The sequence below is a fragment of the Panthera tigris genome, chromosome F2, assembly GCF_018350195.1.
Source record: "Panthera tigris isolate Pti1 chromosome F2, P.tigris_Pti1_mat1.1, whole genome shotgun sequence".
Lineage (NCBI taxonomy): Eukaryota > Metazoa > Chordata > Mammalia > Carnivora > Felidae > Panthera > Panthera tigris.
The window spans coordinates 71,777,352-71,786,770 of NC_056676.1; positions in this window are offsets into that span (position 1 = coordinate 71,777,352).

A 9,419-nucleotide genomic window follows, 5' to 3' on the forward strand; every position below is an offset into this window, starting at 1 on the left:
CAGGGCCCCTCTCCTTCTGGTCCTTACAGGACCTGACAGAGTTTCTCCAACTTATCAGAAAAGAGGTTGTCAAAGCCCAAGGTAAAAGACAATGAAGGAATCGTTCATGCAACCAACAGGACTGGAGAACATCTGGTCTACCGCGGGGTGGGCACAACGGCCTCCCCGAGATGAACACAACTGTAGGAGAGAGAAATCCATGCCGTGTGCAAGAGCGTGTGCTCAGGCGGGCCCTGTACTACACTTTCTCACTCAGCCGTCGCTCGTTAAGGCAGCACATGCCCATTTCACAGGTGGAGAAATGCAGGCTCAGCAAGGTAAGTGGCTTGTCAAGGGCACTCAGCGAGGAAGAGCGCCAGGGCTGACCCCAGGTCTGAGCGGCTGCAAAGTCCGGGCTGCTTTCTTCCTCTCGTGTCCGCTCAGGCTGGAGCTTGACCCGGATCTGGCATCAGCTTGGAGGGCAGTAAGGGGAGGGCAGTGACCTAGGAACCGGCTGGGTGATTCGGGAGAGGTGGCTGAGAAGCCTGGCCTGAGGCAGGAAGGGGGGGCTGCACCACAGACACTGGGATTCAGAGTTGGGTTGGGTTGGGAGAGAGGCAAGAGAGAAAGGTGAGGGGCAAGAGACCCTAAGAAAGTCTTCCCTCTTCTCCAGGCTCAGACCTAGGAGGCAGGGCCCTCAGGGAAACCGCATCACAGCTCTTGCTTCCTGATCCGTCAGAACAGGAACCGAGGAGCTGAAGGTGTGGGAGGAGAAGAGAAGGAAGAGGGCAGCGGGCTTGCTTCTTCCTCCCCTGTCCCCACTGCAGCCTGAACCGGGCACGTAAGGGGACACACAGACTGGAAGGACCAGAGGCCGGAGGAGGCTGCGGTCTTGCGACACAGACGTGACTCAGTCTCGCAAACAAGCCAGAAGGCTGAGTGTCGTCAACAGCAGCCCCTTCTCCCCAGCCCCGGCATCCATCAGTCCCCAAGCCATTGCAGTCCCCATGCATATTCAACTCAAGGATTACGCCCTGCAACAAGTCTTCTCTGACCCTCCCTGCAAGGTGGGGTCAGGCGCCTCTTCACGAGCACCCGATGATACCTTGTTTTCCCGCAGGAGCCCACAAAACACACTGGCTCATAAGTTTCCGAGCACGGCTGCCCCTCTGCACAACGCTAGTGTGAAACACTACAGCCTACACTACAGTGTAGAAACACTACAGCTCAGTGGACACTTGATAAAGAATAAAAGGGGGGATAGGGAGAGAGGGAGGGGCTACAGATGTTAGGGGCACCCAAAGAATAAAACGACTAGAACGGGAAAGATTGGGAACGGCTTCTCAGAGAAGGTGCATTGGAACCATACTTTTTTTTAAAAATTTTTTTTTTTTAACCTTTATTTATTTTTGAGACAGAGAGAGACAGAGCATGAACAGGGGAGGGGCAGAGAGAGAGGGAGACACAGAATCTGAAACAGGCTCTGGGCTCCGAGCTGTCAGCCCAGAGCCTGACGCAAGGCTCGAACTCATGGACCGCGAGATCGTGACCTGAGCCGAAGTCGGACGCTTCACCGACTGAGCCACCCAGGCGCCCCACCATACTTTTTTTTAAAGTCCTATTTGGGGGTAGGTGGAGAAGTTAAGGGAAAGGGCAATTCAGGTGGAAAACCATAGCAAGACTGTGAAGGTAAAAATGTATATGATTTGATGGACCAAGGATCATCTAGAGCTCATGTAAGGTGGCTATCCCATTGTGTATTGATACAGATATTTTGGGGGCTACGAGACACAGAAAACCCAACTCAAAATGGTCTAACGTTGGGGTTTCCGGTGTGTCTTGTTCCTTCCGCCCTTCTGTTCTGACAAGCTCAACATGTTCTCCCTAAGCAAGGCTCCTCGTGGTCCCAAGATGGCTGCCACGGTTCCAGGTATCACATGCCAACCCTACCACGTTCCATAGCAGGAGAGCCTACTTCTTCCTAAATGTCTCCTTTTAAGATGGAGCAAAATCTTTCTCATCGCTCCCCACCCCCCCACCGCCGCCCTGACCCCAGAAATTTCTCTTCATATTTCATAGTCGGGGCTGGGTCACATGCCCATGCCTGGGCAAATCACTGCCAAGGGGGACAGGACCCCGTGATTCACCCCTGGGGCGGGGGCTGACCTCCCTCAAGCCCCTAGAAGATCAACTTCTGAAGATCAACGTTCTGTGTGCAAAAGGAAGAAGAGGAAAGGGTTTTGGATAAGCAGCCAAGAGCGTCTGTGGCACCTTCTCACCCGCTCACCCGCTTAAGACACAGCGTAAGCTGCAGACGCCCCACATCCCCACCCTTCTGCGATTCTATTTTAGGTCCGAGGAAGTAACCGTCCTAGGAGAGGAAACTTGCAAAAGGCTTTTATGGGAAGGTCTATAAACAACACTGCAGTTGGCTTTTCTAGATCAGGAGTCGTGTGACAGTAGGGAGGAGAATGACTGCATTCCGGTTTTATTTGAAGGGGGTTTTACCTTTCTCCTTGAACAAATGTTTTCCCTAGACCTCCAAAAAAAAAAATAATTAAATAGCCAGCACATTCCTACCACAAAGACTTCAGCCCAGCTCGGCTCGGCCTTCAATACCCTTCCCAACTCTGTTAACTGAAGCCCCGCCCACCCAGGAAGAGTGAGCGCAGATGGTTCGGTTCATCTGACTACCCCCGCTAGGGTAACTATCTCCCCTCTGCACGCTTGGGGCTATTCCCTTGTGACTTTTGTATGGGGTGGACAGACGTGGTCCACAATCATCAGTGGTTACTTTTCTTTCTCTTCTCATCAACCAGCAGAAATTCTACCATGTGAACTTTTGAGTTTTCATCTTTGTGCTCCAGGTGCCCGCACGGGGCACAGGATGTGCCGGGAACGCTGTGCAACAGAGACAAGACTCTACGTGGAATCCGTTCATTCGTGTGTCCTCCTCTGGTGACCACGTAAATGAGAATTCTTATACCATTTGGAACCTGCTCACTTCTGTTTCGTACCCATTAGGCACCAAGCACTCGGCCACTTTCTGTACGTACGGTTTTATTTTACGCCGCTTCAAAAAACCTGCGTACCTTTCAAAATTTACAGAAGAGGAACCGAAAAGCTTTGAAAGGCCAAGGGCAGACTCTCCCAAGGCCACATGAGGAATTAGGGCGTGGAATTCAAATTCAAGTCTTCCGAGGAGGTGTTGCATCACAGTCGAGAGCGTGGGCACTGAACCCAGACCCCCTCGCTTAAAATCCTGTCGCCCACCAGCTATAGGACTTTGGGGAAGTTAGCGTCTTGGTATCTCAGTTCCCTCGTGTATAAAATAGGGATTAAAAACAGTGTCCCCCACCCCTCCCCCCAAAAAACCCACCACTGCCTACTTCATTGGATTATTATGAGGATTAAATGAGCTCATGGAGGAAAACTATTCAGAACAGCACTTGACATGTATTCATACACAGCAAACATTAGCTATCGTTATTGATTCCAAGTCCAGTGGTTTTCGCACTGGGCCGTGACAAATGTCCCTACCCTCCACCCGCCAGATCACCTCAGGCATGAAAGAGAGACCTGGCCAGCGGAAAGATCCCAGAGAGACCACGAACTCCACCATCCAGAGGAGCCGTCTCAGAGAACAGGGGTCAAAGGTTCTAAGGCGTTGCATTGCACAAACTCATCCTCTCTCAGCTGCACCTTGACCGTCATTTGTAGAGTCCCGAGGGGTGGTGGTGGGTGGGGGGAGGGCTTCTAGGGGAAAGGACATCACGTGAGACACGGGCCAGCTCAGCTCCCCAAGGCCTAACCACTGACCATACGCCAAAGAACAACCTCTTAGCTTGAACGAGCTTTGAGGATCTGAAATGCTTGCCACTCTTCCCCAGAGAACCCAGTGCCCACAGCGGTTATGAGCCTCCAAAGCAAAGTGCCCTTGGGGGGACACGCTGCCCCCCAGGCCTTGAAGACGAGACAGATGCCCCCACCTCTCCACCCTTGATCTCACTGTAACCCGGCCAGGAGCTATTGCCTTTATGCAGATGAGAAAGGGAGATTCCAGGATAAGCAGTGGCTCATAAAGGTCACATAACTAGTCAATATCAGTGCCTGGACTAGAACTCAGGACTCTGAGTCTCAGTTCAGTGCTACTTCTCATGATCTTACTCTGTCTCCTGCATCAGCATTTGACTTCTTCAACTGCATCAACTGCCTTTCTTGCTTGCTCCCTTTCTTCCTACACATTTGCTGTCTGCTCTGCACTGGGGGTTATGAGGTAGAACAAAGCATTTTAAGACCCAGCCCCTGGCGCCTGGGGGGCTCAGTCAGTTAAGGGTCTGACTCTTGATTTCGGCTCAGGTCATGACCTCACAGTGGTGAGATCGAGCCCCACATCGGGCTCTGCTCTGAGCGGGGATTCTGCCTCTCTCCCTCTGCCTCTCTCTCTCTCTTCTCTCTCAAAATAAATAAACATTTGGGAGAAGACCCAGCTCCTATGCGTCCCCACCCCGTTCTGCAGGGCAAACACACTGGAGGTGCTCAGTAAGCTCTTGCTGATCTGAATCAAATCTTTTTTGTTGCTACTGTTCTGATATGGATTCTGGTTTTCTTTCCTCAAAATGGCAATTTTTAACCTCGTAAAAATGTTCTTCCTCTCTCTAACCTAAAAGAAGACTGAATAGGGGTGCCTGGGTGGCTCAGTCGGTTAAGTGTCCGACTTCGGCTCAGGTCATGATCTCACGATCCGTGAGTTCGAGCCCCACGTCGGGCTCTGTGCTGATAGCTCGGAGCCTGGAGCCTGCTTCGGATTCTGTGTCTCCCTCTCTCTGCCCCTCCCCTACTAGTGTGCTCTCTCTCTCTTGCTCTCTCTCTCTCTCTTTCTCAAAAAGTAAATAAACATTAAAAAAAATTTTTTTTAAATCAGAAGACAATATATTAAGCTGGTCTCCACTTGGCATCTATAGAATGCCAGGAGAGCTGAGCCCCTTCTACAAAGCCAGGATCCCACAGGGACCCCAGCCTCCTCTGAAGGAGGCCCTAAACTACTTCTCCCTTCAGTGCAGAGAAATGGCAAGAAAGTGTGTCTGCCTTGGGGTCCGGGTGGGGGAGAAAAAGGCTCCCCTGGTCTCCTGTTGAACATCTGAGGTCCTACAGCTACCAGGATCCAGGAAACCCTTGGAGCCTCAGCTGAAGCATAAAGCCGCTCTGCAGAGATGCTTCTCCCCGGGAGAGGTGAGAGCTCGGGAGTACGAACCACCACGCACCCCCAAACCGGAAGATGCAGGAATAGGAACTGGCTCCTTTAGAATGAACCTACCGGGGCAACTTGAAAGAGAATGTCAGGACATTTAAAACACAGATGTGAAGTAAGGAACATACGCCCTAATGAAAGAACAAGACAAAAGGACTAAAGGCCGGATTGATCTGAAAGAGAACCGAAGAGAATGTCTACAAGTAAAATGTAGGGTCATTAAGAATAAAGTCTCGGGGCGCCTGGGTGGCTCAGTCGGTTGAGTGTCTGACTTCGTCTCAGGTCATGATCTCACGGTCCGTGAGTTCGAGCCCCGCATTGGGCTCCGTGCTGACAGCTCAGAGCCTGGAGCCTGTTTCGGATTCTGTGTCTTCCTCTCTCTCTGCCCCTCCTCCATTCATGCTCTGTCTCTCTCTGTCTCAAAAATAAATAAACGTTAAAAAATTAAAAAAAAAAAAAAAAGAATAAAGTCTCGACAATGAGAAAATTCAACAGACGCGACAATGCTGTGAACCACCAAAGTCGGGGCACCTGCCTCAGACTCCCTGGCCGGTGCCTGCCAACTGCCTGTGCCAGGCACGAGGGGCTGAGAGGAATAACGAGCCCCTCCCTTCACGATGCCCGGTCAGCAGGTGAGGCAACCATATGCACAAACGTGCTTCACGCAACATGGCTGTCGTGACGCTCCCGTTTATGGGATCCTTGCAAGGGATGCTTCTCCGACATCCTCTGACACTATCAGTACAGAAAGTGCTAGAGCAGGAGGAAAGGCAGGGGCGGGAGCAGGCCTCAGAATCTTCCGGCTTCCCGTCTGCTGATCGTGCTGCGGAGCCACTCTGTATCTATCAAGGTCACAGTTACAAAGGAATGGTTGAGCACTCTTTCTTTTTTTTTTTTTTTCCCTCCAATTTGCAAGAACCTTTCTACTTGGAAATAATTTCAGGAATAAGAATAGTGCAGGGGCGCCTGGGTGGCTCAGTCAGGTTAAGCGTCCAACTTTGGCTCAGGTCAGGATCTCACGGTTCGTGGGTTTGAGCCCCGCGTCGGGCCCTGTACTGACAGCTCGGAGCCTGGAGCCTGCTTCAGATTCGGTGTCTCCCTCTCTCTCTGACCCTCCCTGCTCACATTCTGTCTCTCTCTCTCTCTCAAAAATAAACATAAAAAAATGTTTTAGTAAATAAATAAAGAAGAATAACAATGGTGCAAAGAACACTCACCTGCCCTCTACCCAAGCCCCCCTGCACTTAGCAGTTCTTTGCTTTTTCCTTCTTTTTCACTCCCCGGTACTAAGTTTCACAATACCTCTAATCTGTCTCTGAACTACTTGAGGGCAAGTTGCATATATCACGGATGTTCACTGGAGCCCTCTTTCTGCGTTTCTACTCGAAAAGATAATTATTTTGGTACCAAGCCAGCACATGGTTGTGTTGCATACAGGCAGGGGTTCACAAAAGGCAGAAGCCTTGATGAGGAAAATGCAAGCCATTCCCCAGAAGCCACAGGGGGCGTGGTCCTGCCCCTCTCCTTCCTGCCCTGCCCACGGAGGCTCTGCACCCAGTGGGGGTCCTCTAGAACCTCCCGCCACATCTGGGGGAAGCGCTCACTCTTCTTTGTCCCAAGTGGATCCAGACTCCCGTGGAGGGATCCCAAAACACTGCTCGCTCACTCTTCTGTTTTCCTAACTCTGTGCTTTTCGCATTTCCTGACTTAAAGCGGTAAAGGAAGAGGAAATGCCAAAAATATTACAGGATGAGTTAGTTCGTGGCATTTCCAAGCGATGGGGACTGAAGGAGCTGGCAGGGGAAGCTCAGGCGACCTCTGCCTCCTTGCAGCCCAGCCTGCCGTGGCTGGCAGAACCCCTGGGCTCTCCAAAACTCTGAAGATCTTGGGAAGCTGTTTTGGGGGGAGGATCCGGGACAGGAGCCCATTTTCCCCAAATAACCAAGAGGATGTCAGAAGTCTGGTCTTAATTAGCCCCTCACTGCCATGTGGATCCACAACACATCCTGGTGTATTTCCCTTCCTCTCAGAAGACAGGGCCACCTGCCACACACACGGGCAGGCCCTCGAGTTCCTCTGTCCCCCTAACAGTTCGGATGCATTTGTCCTGATCGAACCGCGTGCTCTCTCCGGACCGCTCTCGCGGCCTGCTTTGGGAACAGGGCTGGCTGGGGACACTTGCACTGACTCTGGAAACAAGGTTTTAGCTGCAGAAAAAGGCATACACAGTGTTGGGATTCACCCTGGGCTGGGAAATCAGCCATCGCCCACCCTCACGGTCCCCAGTCCTTTCTGGGAGTAGATACGGGGTAGGTGGGTGAGGAGAGGGTCTTCAGGGGTTGGATTTAATTTATCCTTGGGGCAGCCCGAGAAAAGTTAGCGTCCCTGAGTGGAGAGTGACCAGTCTGGCCTGCAGCCTAAAGAAAGGCACGGTGACGTGAATCCTCAACCCCACATCCTCACGCACAGCTGGGCAAGAAGGAAAGCTCTCATGAAGGTAAGAGTATTTGAGAGGACAGTGAAGATACGAGTGGAGCCTGATCTCCGGGCTCCCATAACACCTTCCCTTACCAGCCCCCAAAGACGTTCACTTCCTAATCCCCAGGACCTGTGAATTCGTTAGCTTACACAGGGTACACGGCAATAGGGAGTTAAGGGGGAAGATGGGATTAAGGCTGTTGATCACTGGAACTTAAAGGAGGGAGAGATTCTAGATTATACAGGTGGCCTGGTATATTCAAAAGCATCCTTAGAAGTGGAACAGGGGTGGAGAAATTGGGTGGCTCAGTTAAGCACCTGACTCTTGGTTTTGGCTCAGGCCACAACCTCATGGTTCATGGGTTCGAGTGCAGAGCATGCTTGGGATCCTCTCTCTTTCCCTCTCTCTCTGCCCCTCCCCTGCTCGTGCTCTCTCCCTCCCAAAATAAATAAATAAACTTAAAAAAGAAAAAAGGAACAGGGAGCCAGGAGGAACACCCAGAGAGACGGCAGCATGAGAAGGACTCAGACCATCATTGTTGGCTTTGAAGACGGAGGAAGGAGACCTTGGACCAACGTATGTGGGAGGCATCTAGAAGCTGGAAAAGGCAATGAAACAGATTCTTCCCCAGAGCCTTCTATTCTCGAGCCTACCCTGTTCCTTCTGGAAGGAAGCTTCCCTAGAGCCTCCAGAAGGAACAGAGCCCTGCCAACACCATGATTTGGGCCCGATGAGACTCATTTCAGACTTCTGACCTCCGGCTCTATAAGAGAATAAGTTCGTGTTATTCATTCCGCTAGGTTTGTGGTCATTACAGCGGGAAGAGGAAACTAACACACCGCTTATCATTATACTTAGCCATTATACCGTAATTTTTATTTATATGCCCATCCGTCACTCTCCCATCAGTAATAATAAGAATAGAAACCAGCACGTGTTGAGCACTTAGCACAGGGCAGGGCCCGTACCACATTTTCCATAACCCTGAGATACTATTAAAAGGTAACTTGGACAAAACCCTTTCATGAAAGTAAACACAGGGATCTGAGGGGTCAGGGGGAACCACCAGCGGTATCCTCAAGGAGATAAAGACACGGGGATATTTTCAAAGATGAGTAGGAGTTAGCCTGAGAGAGGGGAAGAGCATAAGCAGACCCGCAGAAAAATGAAACAGTACGTAGGGCGCGTGCGGGCAAGGGCTTCGGTGGCTCGACTGCAACCTGCTCATTTCCACATCAGCGTCTCTAGCCCACGGGCACCCTCTGAGGTCTGAAGTCACATGCCCGTGTGCCTGCGTGAAAGTCTCCACCTGGACGCCTCCCAGACACCTCTCCAACTTAGCATGGTCAATATGGAACCTGGTTCTCTCCAGAACACGTTCCGCCTTTATTCTTCCCCGTCTTTCCCCAAAGGACACCCAGCTGTCCATGCCGTAACCCAGGGGTCATCCTCAAGTCCCTCCCCGGCCTCACCCCCATTTGATCCATCACCAAATCTCATCAGCTCTCCCTGCAGGTTATAGCCAGGTCACCCCCCCTTCCCTCCACCGCCAGTGGTCTCAGCCGCTACCACATTTTCTGGATTCACGCAGTGGCCCCCGTAACTGGTCTCCCTGCTTCCACTCTGCTGTCTGTCATCAACTCTTTGTAAAGCAGTAAAAGTAATCTCTTAAAGATGTCAATTAGGGAAGGGGCACCTGGGTGGCTCAGT